The 22,412-nt window shown below is 42.2% G+C and overlaps 1 long non-coding RNA gene across 1 annotated transcript in view; it reads right to left on the bottom strand.

The window, feature by feature from the left end:
• Window positions 1-649: 649 nt before the first annotated feature.
• LOC149435440 (uncharacterized) overlaps window positions 650-22,412 on the bottom strand; it is a 39,644-nt gene continuing 17,881 nt past the window's right edge. The window contains exons 2-3 of the long non-coding RNA XR_016308487.1: window positions 11,448-11,636; window positions 650-718 (exon numbers count right to left, since the gene is read on the bottom strand). This is a non-coding gene — a long non-coding RNA (uncharacterized LOC149435440). The remainder of the gene's footprint in view (window positions 719-11,447; window positions 11,637-22,412) is intronic.

Below are 22,412 nucleotides of genomic sequence, written 5' to 3'. Positions count from 1 at the left end.
ACACACCTGGCCATGGAACAGCTGAGAAGCCAATTGTCCCATTACTTTGGTCCCTTAACAAGTGGGAGGCACATATGCAAACTGTTGTAATTCCTACACCGTTCACCTGATTTGGATGTAAATACCCTCAAATTAAAGCTGACAGTCTGCAGTTAAAGCACATCTTGTTTGTTTCATTTCAAATCCATTGTGGTGGTGTATGGAGCCAAAAATGTTAGAATTGTGTCGATGTCCCAATATTTATGGACCTGACTGTATACACACACACACACACACACACACACACACACACACACACACATAAAATAAATAAATATAAAAAAATAAAATATATATTAATAAAAAATATATGTCTTTGATTTGCACGCCATATCATTCCATCAAGGACTTTCACGGACTGTTTTGCTTAGTCATCATTATTAAAATGATTGCACATAATTATATTGTTACTTTTATAATTTTTTTGATATGTAGTGAATGTTGGTAACATTTATGGGCTACTGTATCATTTTACATTTCACTTTTATTCACAGATTGTTTATCAGTTTTTAGGTGGATACATTTGTAATATCATATAGTGCAGCACTTTTGTTTTTGATATATTTAGTGATATTGTGTCTGCTTAATGAAATACAGAATGTAACACACAAGTTACCTTCTCCTTTGTCTTCAAAAAAGTCCTGAATCTTTAATTCAAGTTTTTCATCTGTTGGATCATCTTTAAAAATGAAAAAAAGGGTTTTAACAATTTATGAATTCAAAAGTTAAAGTAATTCTAAAGGCTTTTTTTTTTTTTAATTAACAAACATGTCTATACTTACCTGCTGTGTGCAGTGGTTTTGCACAGAGCAGCCCGGATCCTCCTCTTCTCAGGTCCCCCGCTGATGCTTCTGGCCCCTCCCACCTGTCGGGTGCACCCACAGCAAGCAGCTTGCTACAGGGGCACCAGCTGCTCCATGTGTCTATGTACACGCGGAGCCATGGCTTGGCCTCGCCCCCTCTCTCTTCTCTTTTGCTCATTGGCTGTGACAGCAGTAGGAGCCAATGACTCCTGCTTCTGTCTCAGCCAATGAGGGGACGGCGTCTCGGAATAGCAGAGACTAAAGTGCACAATCGCTGGATTGAGAGGGGGTTTAGGTGAGTATTAAGGGGGCTGGGGGGATGCTGCACAGAGAAGGTTTTTGTACCTCCATGCATACACCCTGTTCCAAATTATTATGCAAATTATATTTAAGTGACACAAAGATTAAATATTTTGTTTTTCAGTTTAACTCATGGATGGTATTGTGTCTCAGGGCTCTTCTGATCACTGAAAACAATCTCGGACACCTGTGATAATTAGATTGGCAGATGAGCCCAATTTAAGGAAAAACTACTAAAGGAGGGTGTTCCACATTATTAAGCAGAGCACCATTTTCAAGCAATATTATTATTATTATTATACAGTATTTATAAAGCGCTAATAGTTCGCTCCGCGCTGTATATTACAAAGGGGGACAGAACGTGACAGAACAACAATACAATGCAAAACATGGGGGGATCGAGGGCCCTCCTCTTTTGAGCTTACAATCTAGGAGGGAGGGGATGGTGGCACAGGAGGAGATAGCTGTGGGGGATTGGGTGGTAGGAAGAATGGAGGAGGTTGGCAAGTTAGCAGGGGGTGGGGTAGGCTTTCCTGAAAAGGTGGGTTTTCAGGGTGCGCCTAAAGGAGAGGAGAGTAGGTGATAATCTGATGGGTTGGGGCAGGGAGTTCCAGAGAATGGGTGACACCCTGGAGAAGTCCTGGAGGTGGGTATGGGAGGAGGAGACCAGGGAACTAGAGAGAAGGTCGTCTTGTGAGGAGCGGAGTGTGCGTGCTGGGTGGTACTTGGATATTAGGTCACTGATGTAGTTCGGGGTAGTATGGTGGACGACTATGTACGTCAGTGTTAGGATTTTGAATTTGATCCGTTGCGCAATCGGAAGCCAGTGGAGGGATTGGCAGAGGGGGGTGGCGGAAATGGAGCGGTTGGAAAGGTGAATGAGTCTGGTAGCCGTATTCAGGATCGACTGAAGTGGGGATAGCCAGCAGCGAGGCAGGCCAGTAAGGAGGGAGTTGCAGTAATCAAGTCATGATATGATGAGGGAGTGGATGAGCTGTTTAGAGGTTTCTGGGGTTAGGAACGTGCGTATTTTGGCGATGTTGCGGAGGTAGAGTCTGCACAAGCTTGTTAAAGATTGGACTTGGGGCTGGAAGGATAGGTTGGGGTCCAGAATGACACCAAGTACTCTGGCCTGTGGGGCGGGTTTGATGGTGGTGTTGTTGGATGTGATGGAGAAGTCAATGGGGTTGATGTCCGGGCTGGGGGGAAGACAAGAAACTCGGTTTTGGAGAGGTTCAGTTTAAGGAAGTGGAGCGACATCCAGTCTGATATGTTGCTCAGTAGGCGTGTGAATATGGGTAAGAAAAAGGATATCTCTGCTGCCGAAAAGAGTGAAATAGTTCAATGCCTTGGACGAGGTATGAAAACATTAGATATTTCACAAAAACTTAAGCGTGATCATCGCACTATTAAGACATTTGTGGCCGATTCAGAGCACAGACGGGTTTGTGCAGATAAAGGCACATTGAGGAAGATTTCTGCCAGATCCATGCATCGGATCAATAGAGCAGCTGCTAAAATACCATTACATAGCAGCAAACAGATATTTGAAGCTGCTGATGCCTCAAGATTCCAGAGTCTTGCAACTGTGCATAAACCTTCTATTCGGCCACCACTAACCAATGCTCACAAGCAGGCTGCATTGGGCAGAAAAATACATGAAGAAAAATTTTCGAACACTCCTGTTCACTGATGAGTGCCGTGCAACCCTGGATGGTCCAGATGGATGGAGTAGTGGATGGTTGGTGGATGGCCACCCTGTTCCAACAAGGCTGCGACATCAGCAAGGCGGCGGTGGAGTCATGTTTTGGGCCGGAATCATGGGAACAGAGCTGGTCGGCCCCTTTAGGGTCCCCAAAGGTGTACAGATGACCTCTGCAAAGTATGTGGAGTTTATGACTGACCACTTTCTTCCCTGGTACAGAAGGAAGAACTATGCTTTCTGTAATAAAATCATCTTCATGCATGACAATGCACCATCTCATGCTGCAAAGAATACCTCTGCATCAATTGCTGCTATGGGGATAAAAAGGAGAGAAAGTCAAGGTGTGGCCTCCATCCTATTGAGAACCTTTGGCGCATCCTCAAGCAAAAGATCTATGAGGGTGGGAGGCAGTTTACATCCAAACAGCAGCTCTGGGAGGCTATTCTGACATCTTGCAAACAAATTCAAGCAAAAACTGGCCAAAAACTCACAAGTTCAACGGATGCAAGACTTGTGAAGCTGCTTTCAAATAAGGGGTCCTATGTTAAAATGTAACGTGATCTGTTAAAATGTTTAAAAAGTCAAAATGTTGTTAAAAGTTTGATTGAAAAAGCTTTTGATTTCAGTAAATATGCTGCAAATACAACAAATGACAATTTTCAGTTCTTTACAACCTATAGCGTGTTTTGAAACTTACTGTGCTTAATAATTTGGAACAGGGCATTGTAAGTTTTTTATGTTTAAAAAAAGTACTGTTATCGTTAGGAGGTTTGTACAATAAAATTTGAATTGTACTCTTAATAGTTGATAACATGAGAATTATGCTGACTGTTATTTACATCAATTATTTAGGTAAATGAGAAAAATATAATTTGCATAATAATTTGGAACAGGGTGTAGAATGCATGAAGGTAAAAAACCTTCAGCTTTTAGAACTAGGTTAACCTGTTCAGCCCCAGCATATGTACGTTTGTAGGGCGGCACGGGCAGGAAAAAACACGTTTTAAAACGTGGTTTTGCAAAACAGGTAGGGGCGCGCGCCTCCCTACCTGTCCCGCGGATGTCAGCAGCGAGTCTCTGCCGCCGGGTCACGGCCGGTCATTACCGGCCGTTTACCCGCGATTCGCGGTGATCGCTGACAGAGAGCAGGGCTGCATTGTTTACACACAGCCCTGCACTGTGTCAGTTCCCTGACAGATCATGACAAGCTGAAAAGGGAGAGAAGAGTTTCTCTCTCTGGATCAGCCTGTCCCCATCCAGCACACACCCCCGCCCCCTAGTAAAACACTCCCCTCACACAGTAAACCCTAAAAATGTTAACCCCTTCCTCCCCAGTGCCATTAGTACAGCGTCAGTGGGTTTTTTTTTCACTGATCACTGTATTGGTGTCACTGGGGATGTCAGTGACCCCAAGTCAGTTCCCCCCCCCCCCCCCGTGTAAACCAATTAATTTACAAGTATTGGGATTTCATTTTTAGCAGAGACATGTCGCAGAATGCATTTTGGATGAAATTTGTGACAAAATTTGATTTTTTAATTTTTTTTATTGGACATGTTTTATAGCAAAAAGTCCAAAATATTGTTTTTTTTCCTCAAAATTGTCAGCCTTTTTTTTTAGCGCAAAAAATTAAAACCGCACAGGAGATCAAATACCACCGAAAGAAAGCTCAATTTGTGGGGAACAAAAGTATGTAAATTTAATTTGGGTGCAGTGTTGCATGACCGCGCAATTGTCAATTAAAGTAACGCAGCGCCGTAACACAAACCTCTTCTGTAACCGCTTCCTGACCACCCTACAGCAGAAATACTGCTACAGGGCGGCATGGGTACGCAAAATCACACACACACACACATATATATATATATATATATATATATATATATATATATATATATATACATACACACATATATATATATATATATATATATACACATATATATATATATATATATATATACACATATATACACACACACGTGATTCGCGCTCCCGTGGTTTATATGCACAACAATTTATTGCCGCCAAACCAAATTCAAACCTTGCCAGACCAGTCGCATGGAAACTCATTACGGTTTTCAAATTTACATTTTTTTGGGCCTAACCCTCAACATGGGCATTACTAAAAGAAATGAATTGCGGTTGTATTGGTCCTCAGACCCGATTCATTATATGCCCGTGTTCTCTGCTGCCATGGCCAGGCATAGATATGAGAGTATAATGTGTTTTATGCATTTCAGCGACAATACACTCTGTCATCCTCGGGGTAACCCTGAATTTGACCGGCTCCACAAAATTCAGCCCCTCACAAATCACCTTAACCTAAAATTTGCAGATGTCTATACTCCCCAGCAAAACATCTGCGTTGATGAGTCCCTTATTAATTTTTCTGGCCGCCTTGCATTCAAACAATTTCTCCCCTGCATGCCAGATATGGGGTCAACATGTAGAAGACCTGTGAGAGGACAACAGGCTATACTTATAAGTTTCGGATTTACGAGGGAAAAGATAGTCACGTGGAGCCCGCCCGGATGCCCAGACTACATGGGGAGCAGTGGCAAGATAGTTTGGGACTTGGTGTCATCATTTCTCCATATGGTGTACCACTTATAAATGGACAATTTTTATTTAAGCGTGCCACTATTAAGACATTTATTCAATCTTGGAACTGGCACTTGTGGCAAAGTGTGACCTAATGTGTGCCCACCATTAGAAGTGGGTGGATGCAGGGCGGTATATTCTAATGGTGGGCATACCACAAACTTTTTATGGCAGAGATTTCTTCTCGTTTTTTCATTCAGTCCACAGTCTGCATACAAAAAAAAAAAGAACATAGCATATATAACCAACAAGGACCAGCGATGTACTGGTACATCACTGGATTTGAATGGTTATACCAGGATGATGCCTACAGCTGCAGGCATCATCCTGGTGTCGTTTTTTTCAGCCGGTGATCGGCTTTCATGTAAAAGCAATCCTAGTGGCTAATTAGCTGTAAGATTGCCTTTACAAGCAGTGGGAGATGATGTCCCCCCTCCCCTGCTGCCTTCCACGGCCTTCTCGGGCAGTCCCGTGCCATCAGGGGAACCTGAGAATGCAGCCGGTGTTTCTGCCAGCTGACCATAGAGCTGATTGGAGACTAGAATGGTGCCAATCATCTCTATAGTCTAAGAATTCGGAAGCTACAAGCATTTTATCACTTCAGTTTCGCAGGATATAAACAGCGCCATTTGTAAATTGGGAAAGCCAATTCACACCGATTTTGGTTTGATTAGATAATGTAAGGGCAGAGGAGATATCTAGAGTCTGATAGACCCCAGATTTCTCAAAAAAGAATATATGACAATGAACATTGAAGTTATAGGGGTTATTTGCATTTCCTGTTATAGCATTAAAAGTGATTTAAAAAAAAAAAAATTGCCCCTCCCATGCACGCACACCTGTGTGCACAAGCCTTGACCCTGTGCCGTTATGTAAACAGCGGTTGCACCATGCATGTGAGGTATTGCCGTGAACGTCAGATCAAGGGCAGTAATTCTAACACTAGACCTCCTCTGTAAATCTAAAATGGTGGCTTTTAAAGCACTGCCTATGGATATTAAAAATGTTTGCAGTTTGTCGCCATTGAACGGGGCATGCGCAGTTTTAAAGCATGTCATGTTTGGTATGTATTTACTCGGCATACCATTATCTTTTATATTTTACCAAACAATTGGCCAATATATTGTGTTTTTGTGCATTAAAAGTAAAAAAAAGTGTATTTTTTTTTGTTAAATTGCTTTTGAAAAATCGCTGCGCGAGTACTATGTGCCATAAAAAATTGTAGTACCCACCATTTTATTCACTAGGGTGTCTGCTTTAAAAAAATATATAAATGTTTGGGGGTTTAAATTAATTTCCTAGCAAAAAATACAGATTTTTTTCTTGTGAACAAAAAGGCTTGGTGGTTAGAAGAGTGAATGATGTGTGGCATAAACTTCTAATGCTGGGCATAAAACGCCCCCACCCCCCAAAATGACCCCTTTTTGGAAAGTAGTCACCCCAAACTATTTGCTGAGAGGAATGTTGAATCAATAGAATAATTTATTTTTTTACCACAAGTTTTTGGAAAATGACAAAAATTAATATATATATATATATATTTTTTTTTTTTTTTTTTTACACAAAATTGTCACTTAAATGATTTACTGCTCACACATGCCATGGTTATATGTGAAATTACTCCCCAAAATACATTTTGCTACTTCTCGAGTATGGGGGTACCACGTGTGAGACTTTTTGGCAGTCTAGCCAAGTACAGGACCCCAAAATCCAATAAGCACCTTCAGGCTTTATTTCCTCATTACACTTCCAGACTACCTATCACAGTTTCGGAGGCCATGAAATACCAGGATAGCACCTAACCCCCCCAAATTACTCCTTTTTGGAAAGTAGATGCCCCAAGGAATTTGATAAAAAGCACGGTAAGCATTTTGCAGATCTCATTTGTTGCCACAAGTTTTTGGGAAATGAAGAAAAAAAACAAAAACATATTTTGTCTATTTTTTTTATATTTCAAAACCTTGTGAGAAAAAATTAGATCTGCAAAATACTCACCATGCCTCTTTTTAAATTCCTTGGGGTGTCTACTTTCCAGAAAGGGGTCATTTGGGGGGGGCTATCCTGGCATGTCAGGGCCTTCGAAACTGTGATAGGTAGTGAGGAAGTGTAATGAGGAAGTTACGCACCTTCAGGCTTTCAAAGCAGTCATTGGATTTCTGGCTCCTGTATGTGGCTAGGCTCCCAAAAAGTTTCACACATGTGGTATCCCCATACTCAGTAGAAGTAGCAGAATGTATTTTGTGGTGTAATTCCACATATACCCATGGCTTGTGTGAGAAATAAATCATTTAAATGACAACTTTGTGTAAAAAAAAAAAGTTTTTGTCATTTTCCAGAAACTTGTGGAAAAAAAATAAATCTTCCATGGACTCAATATGCCTCTCAGCAGATAGCTTAGGGTGTCTACTTTCCGAAAAGGGGTCATTTGAGGGTGTTTGTACTATCCTGGTATTTTAGCACCTCAAGAAATGTGATGAGCAGTCAGAAAGTAAAAGCTATGTAAATTCCATTATCTATACCATAGTTTGTAGATGCTATAACTTTCACAAAAAGCAATCAATATACACTTATTGGGATTTTTTTAACCAAAAACATGTAGCAGAATACATTTTGGCCTACATTTATGACAAAATTTGAGTTTTTTTAGATATTTTTATGACCAATATGAGAAAATAGTTTTTTTCAAAAAAAAATTTTTTTCTTCAAAACTTTTTCTGGTTATAGCGCCAAAAATAAAAAGTGCACAGGTGATCAAATACCACCAAAAGAAAGCTCTATTTGTGTGAAAAAAGGACGTAAATTTCGTTTAGGTGCAGCAATTGACCGCGCAATTATCAGTTGAATTAGTGCAGCGCCAAGTAGCAAAAAGAGGCCTGGTCATTAAGGGGGGTAAATCCTCAGGAGCTCAAGTGGTTAAAGACTATCACAAAGATAAAAGATTAAAGTGGTTGTAACCCTCAGACATGAATTATGAACAAAGCATTTTCCTCTATAGGGAGTGTTTGTCTCAATCCAAAGCAGTAAATGTAATTTCCGCCTGCTGCCTTGTTCTTCTGCTATAAGCATGAGTCACTTCTCATGATCTTTCCTGACACCAAGGGAAAAATGGTGATGAGGGAGCAGAGCCTGTGATTGACAGGCTCAGCTCTGTACCTGCGTGCTCTGTTAAAGGGAGGGGGGGGGCCCCTTCTCTATAATCAGCTCTCAGAACTTTCCCCGCCCCCTGCTTTTCAGTGCTAAGAGATGTAGTGTAAATTCTGCACTTTGAAGGCATATAGGAGAAAGACGGCTCTAAATAAACAGGTACAACTAATGTAGGAGGATTTGTTTGAGCTCTATGTATCACCTGAGGCTAGTCACGCCACCGGGTATATGTGTTTAGAGCCACTTTAATCGCTTCCAAACCGCTCTATAGCATAACTACTGCTACAGGGTGGCAGGGCTGCGCAAAATCACGTATATATATATATATATATATATATATATATATATATATATATATATATATATATACGTGATTCTGTATAGCTGCCACTTGCAGCTTCAGCTGTCGGTCACCGGGTCCCGGCCGGAGATTCCCCACTGGCACCTGGCGATTGCCGAGGAACACTGACAGAGGAGAGGTCTGCATGTAAACAATACACATCTCTCCCGTCAGCACCAGCATGCTGCTTTCTATTGTTCTGCTACGCAGAGCAATAGAAAACAGCATGCTTACATAGCAAAACAGCACACAATGTGAAACACACACAGCACATAGTTAAAGCTTTGCTCACCCCAGATGTTAACCCCTTCCTGCCCAGTGTCATTAGTACAGTGTCAGTGCTTTTTATTAACAATTAGCGGCAAAAATTGCAATCAAGCATTTGCGATAACTGGCAATGAGTCTTTCCCATCGCTGTGGAGGAGTTTTGGCTCACTCTTCTTTGCAGAATTGTTTTACTTCAGCCACACTGGAGGGTGTTCGAGCATGAACGGCCAGTTTAAGGTCATGCCAACCAGATTTAAGTCCGGACTTAGACTAGGCCACTCCAAAACCTTCATTTTGTTTTTGTTTCTTTTGAGCCATTCAGGGGCGGACTTGCTGGTGTGTTTTGGATCATTGTCCTGCTGCATAAACCAAGTGCTCGAGCTTGAGGACACAAACTGATGGCCGGTCGCCCAGGTCCTGAAGCCGCAAGCAGCCCCAGAACATCACACTGTTGGTATGATGTCCTTTTTATGAAATTCTGTGTTACTTTAACACTAGATGAAACAGGATGCACACCTTCCAAAAAGTTCAACTTTTGTCTCATCAGTCCACAGAATATTTGCTCAAAATTATTGGGGATATCAAGCTGTTTTTTTGCCAAATGTGAGACAAGCCTGTGTGTTCGTGGTCAGTAGTAGCTTTCACCATGGAATGCTCCCATACATGCCATTTTTGCCCAGTCTCTCTCTTAGGCCTGGTTCACACCAATGCCGTTTGCGCTTTATCCGTTTTGCAGTGCATTTTGCGTTTTTTTTCCAAGCACATTTTTGACAAGTTTTTTCATGCATTTTGCGGGGTTTTCTTGGGTCAACTGGTTGCTGGGCAGATTAAAAGCACAAAATTGGGCAAAAATGCACTACATGCGGTTTCTACAGCATTTCCATTGAAGTCTACTGAACCAAAAATGCAACATTTTGCATTTAAAGAGGTCCCTGGTCCTTTCCAAAAACGCAGTGGTGCAAAAAAGCATAGATGTGAACGTTATAATATAGTATCACCCCTACTCCAGTGACCACAAGTGGCGCATACTTTGCATAATATCATTAAACCTCAAAAGGCTGTTTCTGGTGAGTGCCCACCTGAGTGGGGGTGCATGGTGGGCACAGCACAGATTTTCAACACGTATATATTTTCTAAATTACTTGAATTTATTTCAACACTGGACATTTGGTTTTCTTCATATCACTGGACTTTTGAGTTTTTAGAAGATATAATTTTATGGGATATATGGAATGTCACAATTTTGTGTCATAGTCACTTTATAATTATACATTTTGTATTTTTTGTTATCGCAGTAATGGTGAAGACAAAGTATGACACGATATATGAATTTTAATTGAGGTTTAATGATAATATTATGAAAAGTATGCGCCGCTTGTGGTCACTGGAGTAGGGGTGATACTATATTATAATTTTTTTGTGTTTGGAGGGAAAGTTACAGCAATATATATAACATTACTATAATAATTACCTGCATCGGGCACGATATAGTGACTTTCTGGCAACATTAAAGGTGGTCACTTATAGAATATAGAGGTCAACATGTCCCCTAGGAAACCATGTTAAATGGAATGTAGTGTGTTAAATCAAAAAGCACAAGGCACTAAAAAAAACGCATTAGTATGAACCAGGCCTTATTGTTGAATCATAAAAACGGACCTTAACTGAGGCAAGTAAGGCCTTTGTACCCCTTTGGCTTTGCAACCCTTTCCAGACTGATACATGTTAATTACTTTGTTTCTCAATGGTTCTTGAATTTCTTTAGATCGCGGCATGTGTTGGTTTTTTAGATCTTCACTTTGTCAGACAGCTTCTGTTTAAGTGATTTATTGATTCAACAGGTCTGGCAGTGATCAGGCCTGGATGTGGTAAGTGAAATTAATGTAATCTTTCCAAAAACTGTGGTTAATCAGTTGATTCATGAATTAGCAGAAGGGGGGGGGGGCAAATTACAGATAGGGCCAGGCAGGTTTGAGTAGCATTTTTCCCTTAATAAATTAAATCATCATTTAAAACCTGCATACTGTATTTACTCTTGCTGTCTTTGTGTAATATTAAAAATGTTCTGATGATCTGAATCATTTAAGTGTGACAAATATGCAAAAAAAAAAAAAAATCAGGAAAGGGGCAAATACTTTTTCACAGCACTTTCTGTCTGGCAATGAACATGAGCATTCCAAAACAGGGATACATTTTAAAATGAACGAGGGATAAGCATCTCAATCCAGCCTTGCTATAAAAACTTACTTTGTAATAGACTGCTCTCAGCAGTAGCTTCTGGCTGCAGTATCGATTCGTCTTTAAGATTCTCCATCATTTACACAGAAAGGAGTGTAACAAAAACATAGGTCCTAAAGATGCTTGGATATTGTCATATGCAACAGGTACAGCTCTAGCAGAAGTCAAAGCTGGAAGGGCATCTCTTTTCCAAGATCTCTGCAAAGTAACAAAAAATATCAATTGCTTACACAATCTGTATGTTGTTATATCTAACATTTATTTTCTAAATTATAAAATCATCCTAGACCAGTAACTGTTTTGCTGCAGAGATGTGGCCTGGTAGGGCTTACCATAAGTGCCAAATTATCCCTATAGCCTGGACCATTGTCACTGGAAATGCACCTGTTTTTGAATACACTTATTGGCTTTACATTATAATCTGTGTGCAGAATACTCCGGACTGAAGGAATGCCCACAGATCCCACCCATTAAAGTGTACGGTAATCCTTTTCCTGACAAAGCGGCCAATAAAGAGTCACGAAACGCACTGATTAAGTATTTTAACCTGTTTTACCCTAGGTTCACACCTAAGCGTTTTGCAGAAATGCACTGCAGTCCATTTAACATGATTACCTATTGGACATGTTCACAATTCCGCGTTTTCACCTGGTGCGTTTTTTGGAAGGGGTCAGGGACTTTTTTTTTTTTTTTTACGAAAAAGTAGCATTTTTGGTTCTACAGACTTCAATGTAAATGCTGCAGAAAAGCATGTAGTGTGTTTTTTTGCTGAGTTTTAAATCTGCCTAGCAACAGGAATTTTTTTTTTTTTTTTTTTAAATGCAGCAAAAACGCATGTGCAGAAACGCAAAACCGAACACACTACAGAAACGGATCAAACGCAAACTGCAATACCTCCATTTACATACAACTTATAGAAGGATCTCTCTTGTAGATTTTTATCCCTCTTTTCCTCCTTGTCCCTGGAGCACCATTGACTTATCTTGTGTACAATCTTATATATTAAAATACACAGCACAAAACCCCATGTAATATCCCAGAAAAGTAATCCACCTCCACCCTTGAAGGCTGAACAAATAAAAATTATAAACTTTTCTCTTTTTCTAACAGTCAAACATCACAATCAAAAATTAAACAAACAAATGTCCAAAACAAATAAACCCCACAGGTGTAAACAATTGTCCAAAACCGTCTTTTTTTCTCGCTTTTCTTCCAACAAGTCTCTTTCTCAATACCCGCAAATCCTGATGGCAATATACCTCAAAAAACAAAAACGTAACATAGTGTCATACCTTAAATAATAAATACACACGTGCCACTAAATGTGCAACATGCAAAAAAAAAAATATATATATATATATATATATTCACTCTGTGTACGAATATCTACACACAAGCAAACATTCCTTTGTGTACCAAAAATATACAAGTGAAAACACTCACACAACGTGTCTATTACACAAACTGTGAAAAAACAAAATATAACAATGCAGAAGTGTATCACCACACTCTATATTCATCAGTGAACACCTTTAAACCCAAACCAACACTCTCCAACTCGTGTACTGATGGATAATTACCCTATAAGAAAAATGACAGGGCATAACACAAATCCGAGTTGACTTCTTGTCATTAGGGTCACATCCAGTCTCAGGGTTTATCTTAGATGAAGCAGCTCCTCCTCACAGGAATACAAGTGTAGGCAAGTTAGGGAACACTGGCCACATGTTCCCACTTCCAAGATGGCCGCGATCGCACTTCCGGTCAACGTCGATGCGTCTGACGTCACGTCGTCTGACGCGTTTCGTCACTTCCTATGACTTTTTCAGAAGTCTTCTTTCAGAAATTCTGAAAAAGTCATAGGAAGTGACGAAACGCGTCAGACAACGTGACGTCAGACGCATCGACGTTGACCGGAAGTGCGATCGTGGCCATCTTGGAAGTGGGAACATGTGGCCAGTGTTCCCTAACTTGCCTACACTTGTATTCCTGTGAGGAGGAGCTGCTTCATCCAAATTTATATGTAAGTTGCTATAATAAAGGATGTTATCTTTGGATTCACTGTTGTAATGGCTGATTTTCTTATGAGGAAAATGGAAGATAAACCCGGAGACTGGATGTGACCCTAATGACAAGAAGTCAACTCGGATTTGTGTTATGCCCTGTCATTTTTCTTATAGGGTAATTATCCATCAGTACACGAGTTGGAGAGTGTTGGTTTGGGTTTAAAGGTGTTCACTGATGAATATAGAGTGTGGTGATACACTCCTGCATTGTTATATTTTGTTTTTTCACAGTTTGTGTAATAGACACGTTGTGTGAGTGTTTTCACGTGTATATTTTTGGTACACAAAGGAATGTTTGCTTGTGTGTAGATATTCGTACACAGAGTGAACACATATATATATATATTTTTTTTTTTTGCATGTTGCACATTCAGTGGCACGTGTGTATTTATTATTTAAGGTATGACACTATGTTAAGTTTTTGTTTTTTGAGGTATATTGCCATCAGGATTTGCAGGTATTGAGAAAGAGACTTGTTGTTGGAAGAAAAGAAAGAAAAAAAAGACGGTTTTGGACAATTGTTTACACCTGTGGGGTTTATTTGTTTTGGACATTTGTTTTTTTAATTTTTGATTGTGATGTTTGACTGTTAGAAAAAGAGAAAAGTTTATAATTTTTATTTGTGTACATTCTCCAGTTCCTAAGATCATATATGGCATTTTGCATGGACTGGACTTTCCCTAAGCCTCACTGCCACACTTCCCACATAGAGCAGCTCTGGGCTTCAAAAGGCCCAGTGGAGCTTGTGGAACATTTTCAATCTGAGTTTTTTTATTTTTTCTACTCACAGATAGGAAACCTTTTCTTTTCTGTCATTCACCTTACTTTAGGGTCACTCATGTTACCATCTCCTCTCATTAGCGTATCAGACTTTGAAAGGTATATTAACCACTTGAGCTCCAGAGGATTTACCCCCCTTAATGACCAGGCCTTTTTTTGCGGTTTGGCGCTGCACTAATTCAAATGATAATTGCGCGGTCATGCAATGCTGTACCCAAATGAAATTTACGTCCTTTTTTTCACACAAATAGAGCTTTCTTTTGGTGGTATTTTATCACCTTTGCGCTTTTTATTTTCAGAAGTCGCCAGCGACACGGATACAGTGATCAGTAAAAATCTGTTCACTGATCAATGACACTGGTGACAGGGCAGTGAAGGGGTCAACTCGGGGGGGGGGGGCGATCAAGGGGTTAGACAGGATTATTGGTGTATTAGCGGGCAATCTGGCGCTATCTGGGAGGGGCGCTAACACTATCAGAAGTCGCCAGCAACACTGATACAGTGATCAGTAAAAATTGGTTCACTGATCAGTGACACTGGTGACAGGGCAGTGAAGGGGTTAACTGGGGGGGGCGATCAGGGGGTTAAATGTGTCCTAGGTGTGTTCTAACTGTTAGTGTAGTGCTTTGTACTCACTTTTACTGTGTCTTCTTCTCTGTCTGGAACGGAATGTGTCCAGGCAGAGACGAATGACATCATATCCTGCCCTGTGTAAATGTCAACACAGGACAGGATAGGACAGGGACCGATCATCTGATTTCAGCCAGACATCACTGGCTGAAATCTAATGATTGATCCCTCCTGGCTCGAATCGTGTCACCCGCGGGTCGGCGGGAGCGTGCGCCCCCTACCCGCGAAAGTGTCGGGAGCGCGGAGCCCATTTTAAAATGTGCTTTTGCGCTCCACTGCCGCCCTGCACACGTATATATACAGTGGCAGGGCGGCAAGCGGTTAATAATACAGAGCCACTTCAATTCGGCTTTTAATTCTGTTACCGAACAGTTCCTCGGGCACATCAAAAATGTCTTATTCATTTTAAAAAAATTAACCACTTCAGCCCCAAGCCATTTCTGACACTTTTTTTTACATTTTAAAATCAATATTTTTTAAATTACCGTATTTTTCGCTCCATAAGACGCACCTGACCATAAGACGCGCCTATGTTTTAGAGGAGAAAAACAAGAAAAAAATATTCTGAACCAATGGACTGCGGACACAGGACAGGGGATGACCAGAGACTGCGGACACAGGACAGGGGATGACCAGAGACTGCGGACACAGGACAGGGGATGACCAGAGACTGCGGACACAGGACAGGGGATGACCAGAGACTGCGGACACAGGACAGGGGATGACCAGAGACTGCGGACATAGTACAGATGAACAGAGACTGCAGACAGTGCAGGGGATGACCAGAGACTGCAGACAGTACAGGAGATGACCAGAGACTGCGGACATAGTACAGGGAATGACCAGAGACTGTGGACATAGTACAGATGACCAGAGACTGCAGACAGTGCAGGGGATGACCAGAGACTGCGGACCTTTGGGGAGGGAGGGGGAACGGGTACCTGAATTTGACAGGTACCCGCTCCCACTTCCGCGGAGTTGTCCTTCCTTCTTCCTGCGGCAGCTTCTGTGACAGCCAGGTGCCCACTGCACATGTCGTGTCGTGTCCCAGAAGACACCGGACCATTCACAAAGCACAGCGCTTCTCGCGCATGCGCATTGGGCACCTGGCTGTCACAGAAGCCGCTGCGGGAAGACTGCAGCGCTGGAGCGAGGAGCAGGTAAGGTCCTGCAGGAGAGAAGAGCTGAGCAGCAGGCCCGATATTCTGACATGGTGGCGGCAGAAATACCGGACCGGCCGCTTTACATTCGCTCCAAAAGACGCACTGACATTTTCCCCCCTTTTTTGGGGGGAAAAAATTGCGTCTTATGGAGCGAAAAATACGGTACTTAGAACCCACAAATATTATTTATTATTTTTTTTTTTAAAGGCAGAGGCCCTAGAGAATAAATTGGTGGTTTTTGCATTTCTTTACATCACAGTTTTTGCGCATCAGTTTTCAAACACAATTTTTTAGGGAAAAAAAGCACTATATGAAAAAATTTTAATGCAATAAACACAATACATTACTAATCTTTTTGAGTAAATAGACACCAAACACGTCACACTTTAAAATCGTGCACGCCTGTGCAACAGTGACAAACGGAGTAACTTTTAATATTCTTAGGCGGCGCTAAAAAAGCCTTTACAGATTACCATTTTAGATTTACAGAGATCTAGCGCTAAAATTATTGGCCATTATCTGATGATCGCAGCGTTACCTCACATGTGTGAGACGATTGCGGTTTGCATGCATACGGGACTGACACATGAGTTCACCTTTGCATGCGAGCATGAGGTGGGGGAAGGGGGTGATTTTTTTTTATTTTTACACTGTCCCTTTAATTTTTTTTACTTTTTTTTTTTTTATAACTTTGGTTTTATTGAAAATTTTACATCAGTAACACACAATGCATCAAACAGATTATACTGGTTTTGGACATGAGCATACATAGTGGGAGGTGAGAGGATATGATCTCCACTACCTTCCATGGACCATAAACAAGAGGACTGTACATGTTCCAAACTTTTGCTCTATTTATCATACAAATAATGGTAAATAATATTCTTGCCATGAACAATGTAAATTCACTATCGGATTGGGTCATCCCCGGATAGGGGAAAAGCCAATCCCAGTGTCCTATCAAACTTTCTGTAGAGAAATAGGGAAGAGGAAGGGAAGATAAGTTAGGGCAGGATGGGAAGAATGAGGCACTTCCATAATAGAGATAGAAGCGAGGAGAGGCACAGTAAATATCTGTGTGTACATAGTGTTGCTTTTAGTGGGGGTACTGTACCGTAGTGGTAGCAGAGAATGGCTCTCTATTTGGGTTTGACCAAGAGAAGACCTTGAGCGCAATAACAAATTTGTAAAGGAGGGGGAATGGGTTCATTGTAAATGATGCGATCTAGTATCATTAAGTCAAATTTGCCAGTGGCGGAAAAATGTCGGTAGAGACTGATGAGCTTTTGCAAAGAGAAATTCCATCAGGCAGTTTTCGTTCAAGTTGGTTATAACTGAATTTAGTGAGAGAGTTTTAGGTTTTTTCCAAATTTTTGCTATTGAGAGACGTGCTGCAATGAGAATATGTGTCAGGACAGGATGGAAAACTGATGGCCATGTCTGAAGGCCAAGGCCAAAGAGGGCCAACTCAAGGGTAAGGTCAGTAGTGGTCTTGGTCAAACCCTGAATAAATTCAGATACATCTTTCCAGAAGATACATATAGGCGGGCATGACTACCACATGTGTAGGAGAGAACCCTCAAGACCACAATTCCTCCAGCATTCCGAGGTTGAGTTGGGGTAGATAGCTGCAATTTTCTCGGTGTAAAGTACGATCTGTGGTAAATTTTCATGACAGATTCTCAGAGTGAGTTATTTCTAGAGAAACCAGAGGGTGCACGGAGAGAGAGCGTGGTACCACATGGAGGTAGGAACCTAAATTTGTAATTTATTTTCCCAATATGCCATAGCTGGAGATTTAGAGTTGGAATCTGGGTTTAAGAGAGTGCCATAGATTGTGGATATTCCTTTCTGTGTGGGCTTAGCAGATCTGTAGAACATTAGGATTTCTCTTTTCATGGTAGATGTTGTAATGGGAGCTTTAAAGAGGATGTGTCGTACGCGCAAGTATATGAAGTCTTTATTACTCAATTGGAATTTGTCGGAGATCTGTTGAATGGATAAGAGGCCTTGGTTTGAGAAGAGGGCCCCAATGTTCTGTATACCCGCAGCAACCCAGTGGTTGAGAGTTAAGTCTGGGGAGAATAGTTGTAGCGATAATAATGATATATTGTGTAGAGCTTTAGGGTGTAATGCCTCTTGAGGTTTGTATGAGGGAGATCCAGGAGTTAGTAGTAGCTCGGATAGTGTGCATGAAAGATTAGGGAAAATGGTGTCCCAGCCAAAGAGCACCTAATAGACATTCAGCTTGTAAGTCCAGTTCAGTTGTTTCGATTTGGAGCCAGGAAATTAGAGGGTTTGAGGTCCACCAGTTTTTATTTTGGGCTAGGATAGTAGCCTTCTAGTATTTCTTGACATCTGGGGCTCCCAATCCATTCAGCGTTTTAAAAGTACATAGTGTGGAGGCTTTTAATCTTGGTTTTTTGCCCGCTCAAATAAAGTGGTTGATAATGGACTGCAGCTTTTGTAGATCAGATACTAAAATAGAAATGGGCAAAGTACTGAAGAAGTAGAGAAGGGGAGGTAGAAGAAAACATCTTGGCGAGTGCTATACGTCCTGCCCATGAAGCTTTGATGATGTCAAGGTCTTTGCTGAGGTTTTGAAGTTTAGTGACTAATATAGATAGATTAGTTTGTAGGAGATTAGAAAAGGGAGCAATGAGTTGGATACCCAGGTAAGCCATGGAGTAGTTGGGAGCCCAGGAGAAGGGGGAAATCTTGGTTATGGCCTGTTTAGTATCTGATGGTAGGGAGACTCCCAACATAGCCGATTTGGTGTGGTTGAGTTTATAAAGGGAAATTTTAGAAAATGGTTCGAGGAGTGAGCATAGGTGGGGAAAAGAATGTTCCAGATCTGTCAAAGATATAATAATATCGTCGGCATAGAGGCCAATTTTATGGGAAGTGTGACTGACTTGTATTCCTGTGATCTGTGAATGGGTACATATGGCCTGTGCCAAGGGTTCAATCACGATGGCAAAGATCAAGGGTGAGAGAGGACATCTCTGACGTGTGCCATTTGCTATCGGGAAGGGGTCTGATAATAAACTTGATTTCCAGACTATGGCGCTAGGAGTTTAGTACAGTCCCATGATGGCTCGGAGGAGAGTACCAGAAATGCCAAATTTTAGGAGTACTGCCTCTAGGTATTGCCAATGAACGTGATCAAAAGCTTTCTCAGTGTCTAGGGAGATAAGCAGAGAAGGCAAGTGGTGGCGCTCGGCCCACTGGATGAGGTTAAGGTATCGCCTGGTGCCATCCGAGGACTGTCTGTTGGGTATAAAGTCCACTTGGTCAGGATGGATAAGTTGTGACATATGAGAAGTTAATCGGAAAGCAAGTAATTTAGTGTAGATTTTTAGATCTGTGTTGAGAAGCGAACTTGGGCAGTAGTGTGCTGGGACATGTGGGGACTTACCCAATTTAGAGATGGTGACAATGATGGCTTCTAGAATTTCAGATGGGATGTCACCTGTGGCTAGAAAGTTAAGAGTTTTTTTTTAAGTGGGGTATAAATTGGTCAGGGTAGGTTCAGTAATATTCTTTGCAAAACCCATCCGGCCCTGGGGCTTTGTTGCTAGGTAGGAATTTAATGGCAGCTCTGAGTTCCAGCTCGGTAAAGGGTTGAGATCTGTTGTAGTTGGTTGATTGTCAAGGATGGGAGTTGTAGGGTTTCTAGGAAGGACCTGATTGCTGTAGTGGTGGGTTGAGGGCTATAAGGGGAAGAGTTAAGGTTATATATATATTATATAGCTTCGTATAGAAGGAGGCAAATACGTTGGCCATATCTTTGGAATTGGCTTGCCTTTTCCAGGTGGAATCTACCAGATTTTAGTTTTAGTTTGGGCAGCTCTACGCTTATACTGTTGTGCCAGAAATTTGCCAGACTTGTTACCTTGAGCGTAAGACGTGAGGCGAAGGCGTTGGACATAAAAATCAAAGCCAGTCCAAAAGGTAAGAACTGAGGGAGGTACGGGCAGAGCGGTTCAGTCATGACAGAGTCAGTGGGGGTAAGTTTGTGGCGGGCCTCAATTTGGGCTAGATGGGTATTAACCTCCCTGGCGGTATTCCCGAGTGTAACTCGGGGTTAATTATCGGTGCCAAAAGCGTTAACCCCGAGCTACACTCGGGATTACCCTGCAGCGTTGCTCTGTGATCCCTGTTCACTTACCTTGTCCTTCGCTCCCGCAATTTCCCCCCTGCAGTGAACCCGGCCATCTCCTCCAGCCGATGCCGACATGCATCTACTGTTCCCTGCGAGCCTCAGGACGCACGGGGGCCGGAACCAACGGAAAATTTAAAAAGGGACATCAACGAAATACACAAAAATCACATAGTAAAATATTACTGTTTCAAAGCATTTCACATACATTTTGTCCCTACTGCTTTGTCCTGCCTGCATTTTTACTGTTCTTTCTGCCTTGAAACTGAGAAATGTCCATGGCGTCCAAAAAGCATCCCTTTATGTCAAAAGTGGTTTTAGACTAGCTAGAGAACAGCGATAGTAAATCAGAACCACTTGCAGAATTGAGTGATGATTTGTGGGGAAATTCGTCATCAGACACTGAAAACGATTTTGCGAATAAGCTCACTAAAGTGCGAACTTAGCTAATGGCCACTATTCAGTGCTCCTACTTCTTGACCTCTCCGCTGCCTTTGACACAGTCAACCATCCCGTCCTCCTCAAAAAACTACACTCCCTCGGCCTCAGAGATTCTGCTCTCTCCTGGCTCTCGTCCTACCTAACACAACGCTCCCTCAGCGTTACTTTAACACCACCACCTCCCCCTCGCTCCCCCTCTCTGTTGGGGTTCCTCAAGGCTCCGTCCTCAGGCCCCTTCTCTTCTCCATCTACACCTCCTCCCTTGGCCAACTCATACACTCTCACGGCTTCAACTACCATCTCTATGCCGACGACACACAAATCTATCTCTCTACCCCTCACCTCACCCCCTCTGTCTCCGCCCGAATTACAAACCTACTAAACGACATATCAGACTGGGTGTCGCTCCACTTCCTTAAAATGAACCTCTCCAAAACCAAGCTCCTAGTCTTCCCCCCAGCTCGCACACCACCCCCCACTGACTTCTCCATCACGTCCAACAATGCCACTATCAGGCCTGCCCCACAGGCCAGAGTACTTGGTGTCATTCTGGACTCCAACCTATCCTTCCAGCCCTAAGTCCAATCGCTAACAAACTCATGCAGACTCCACCTCCGCAACATCGCCAAAATCCGCGCATTCCTAACCCCAGAAACCACTAAACAGCTCATCCACTCCCTCATCATATCACGACTCGATTACTGCAACTCCCTCCTTACTGGCCTGCCTCACCACAGGCTATCCCCACTTCAGTCGATCCTGAACACGGCAGCCAGACTCATTCACCTCACCAACCGCTCCGTTTCCGCCACCCCCCTCCGCTAATCCCTCACCTGGCTTTCGATTGCACAACGGATCTAATTCAAACTCCTAACACTGACATACAAAGCTGTCCATCATACTGCCCCAAACTACATCACCGACCGAATATCCAAGTACCACCGAACATGCACACTCTGCTCCTCACAAGACCTCCTCTCTAGTTCCCTGGTCTCCTCCTCCCATGCCCGCCTCCAGGATTTCTCCAGGACATCACATATCCTCTGGAACTCCCTACCCCAATCCATCAGACTTTCACCTACTCTCCTCTCATTTAGGCGCACCCTGAAAACCCACCTCTTCAGGGAAGCCTACCCCACCCCCTGCTAATTGCCAACCTCCTCCACTCTTGCTACCACTCCATTCCCCACAGCTATCTCCTCCTGTACCACTATCCCCTCCCTCCTAGATTGTAAGCTCGAAAGAGCAGGGCCCTCGAACCCCTCGTGTACCACATTGTATTGCTTTCGTACTGTTGCATGTTCTGTCTCCCTTTGTAATGTAGAGCGCTGAGCGAACTGTTAGCGCTTTATAAATACTGTATAATAATAATAGTCGTTTGGAGCTCAAGAACAGATATATGCGCGAGGTTTTTTGAGTAGCTGAGCAAAAGGAGTAATCTTTCTCCGTGTCGTGTTGGTATCTCCCGGGATCATAGAAATCTTCATGGGTTAATATTGAGGAAAGAGCAGTGGATCTGCGTCATTTAGTGCAGGAGGTATCTAGGGATGGATCAATGATTTCATTGAAATCACCACAAATGATAATTTGGTCTTTTGGAAATGGAAGGAGTTTTTGCATAACAGCGGTGTAGAAGGGCTTCTGGCCAGAGTTATGGGCATAAATGTTGACTACCACCAGAGGATAATTGTCAATTGTAGCTGAGAGAATCAAAAACCTTCCCGAGGGGTCA

The sequence above is a fragment of the Staurois parvus genome, unplaced genomic scaffold (assembly GCF_062004578.1).
Source record: "Staurois parvus isolate SC_StPar_1 unplaced genomic scaffold, SC_StPar_1.0 ptg001510l, whole genome shotgun sequence".
Classification (NCBI taxonomy): domain Eukaryota; kingdom Metazoa; phylum Chordata; class Amphibia; order Anura; family Ranidae; genus Staurois; species Staurois parvus.
The sequence above is the reverse complement of the archived record's forward strand: the minus strand, read 5'-3'. Positions and strand labels throughout refer to the sequence as shown.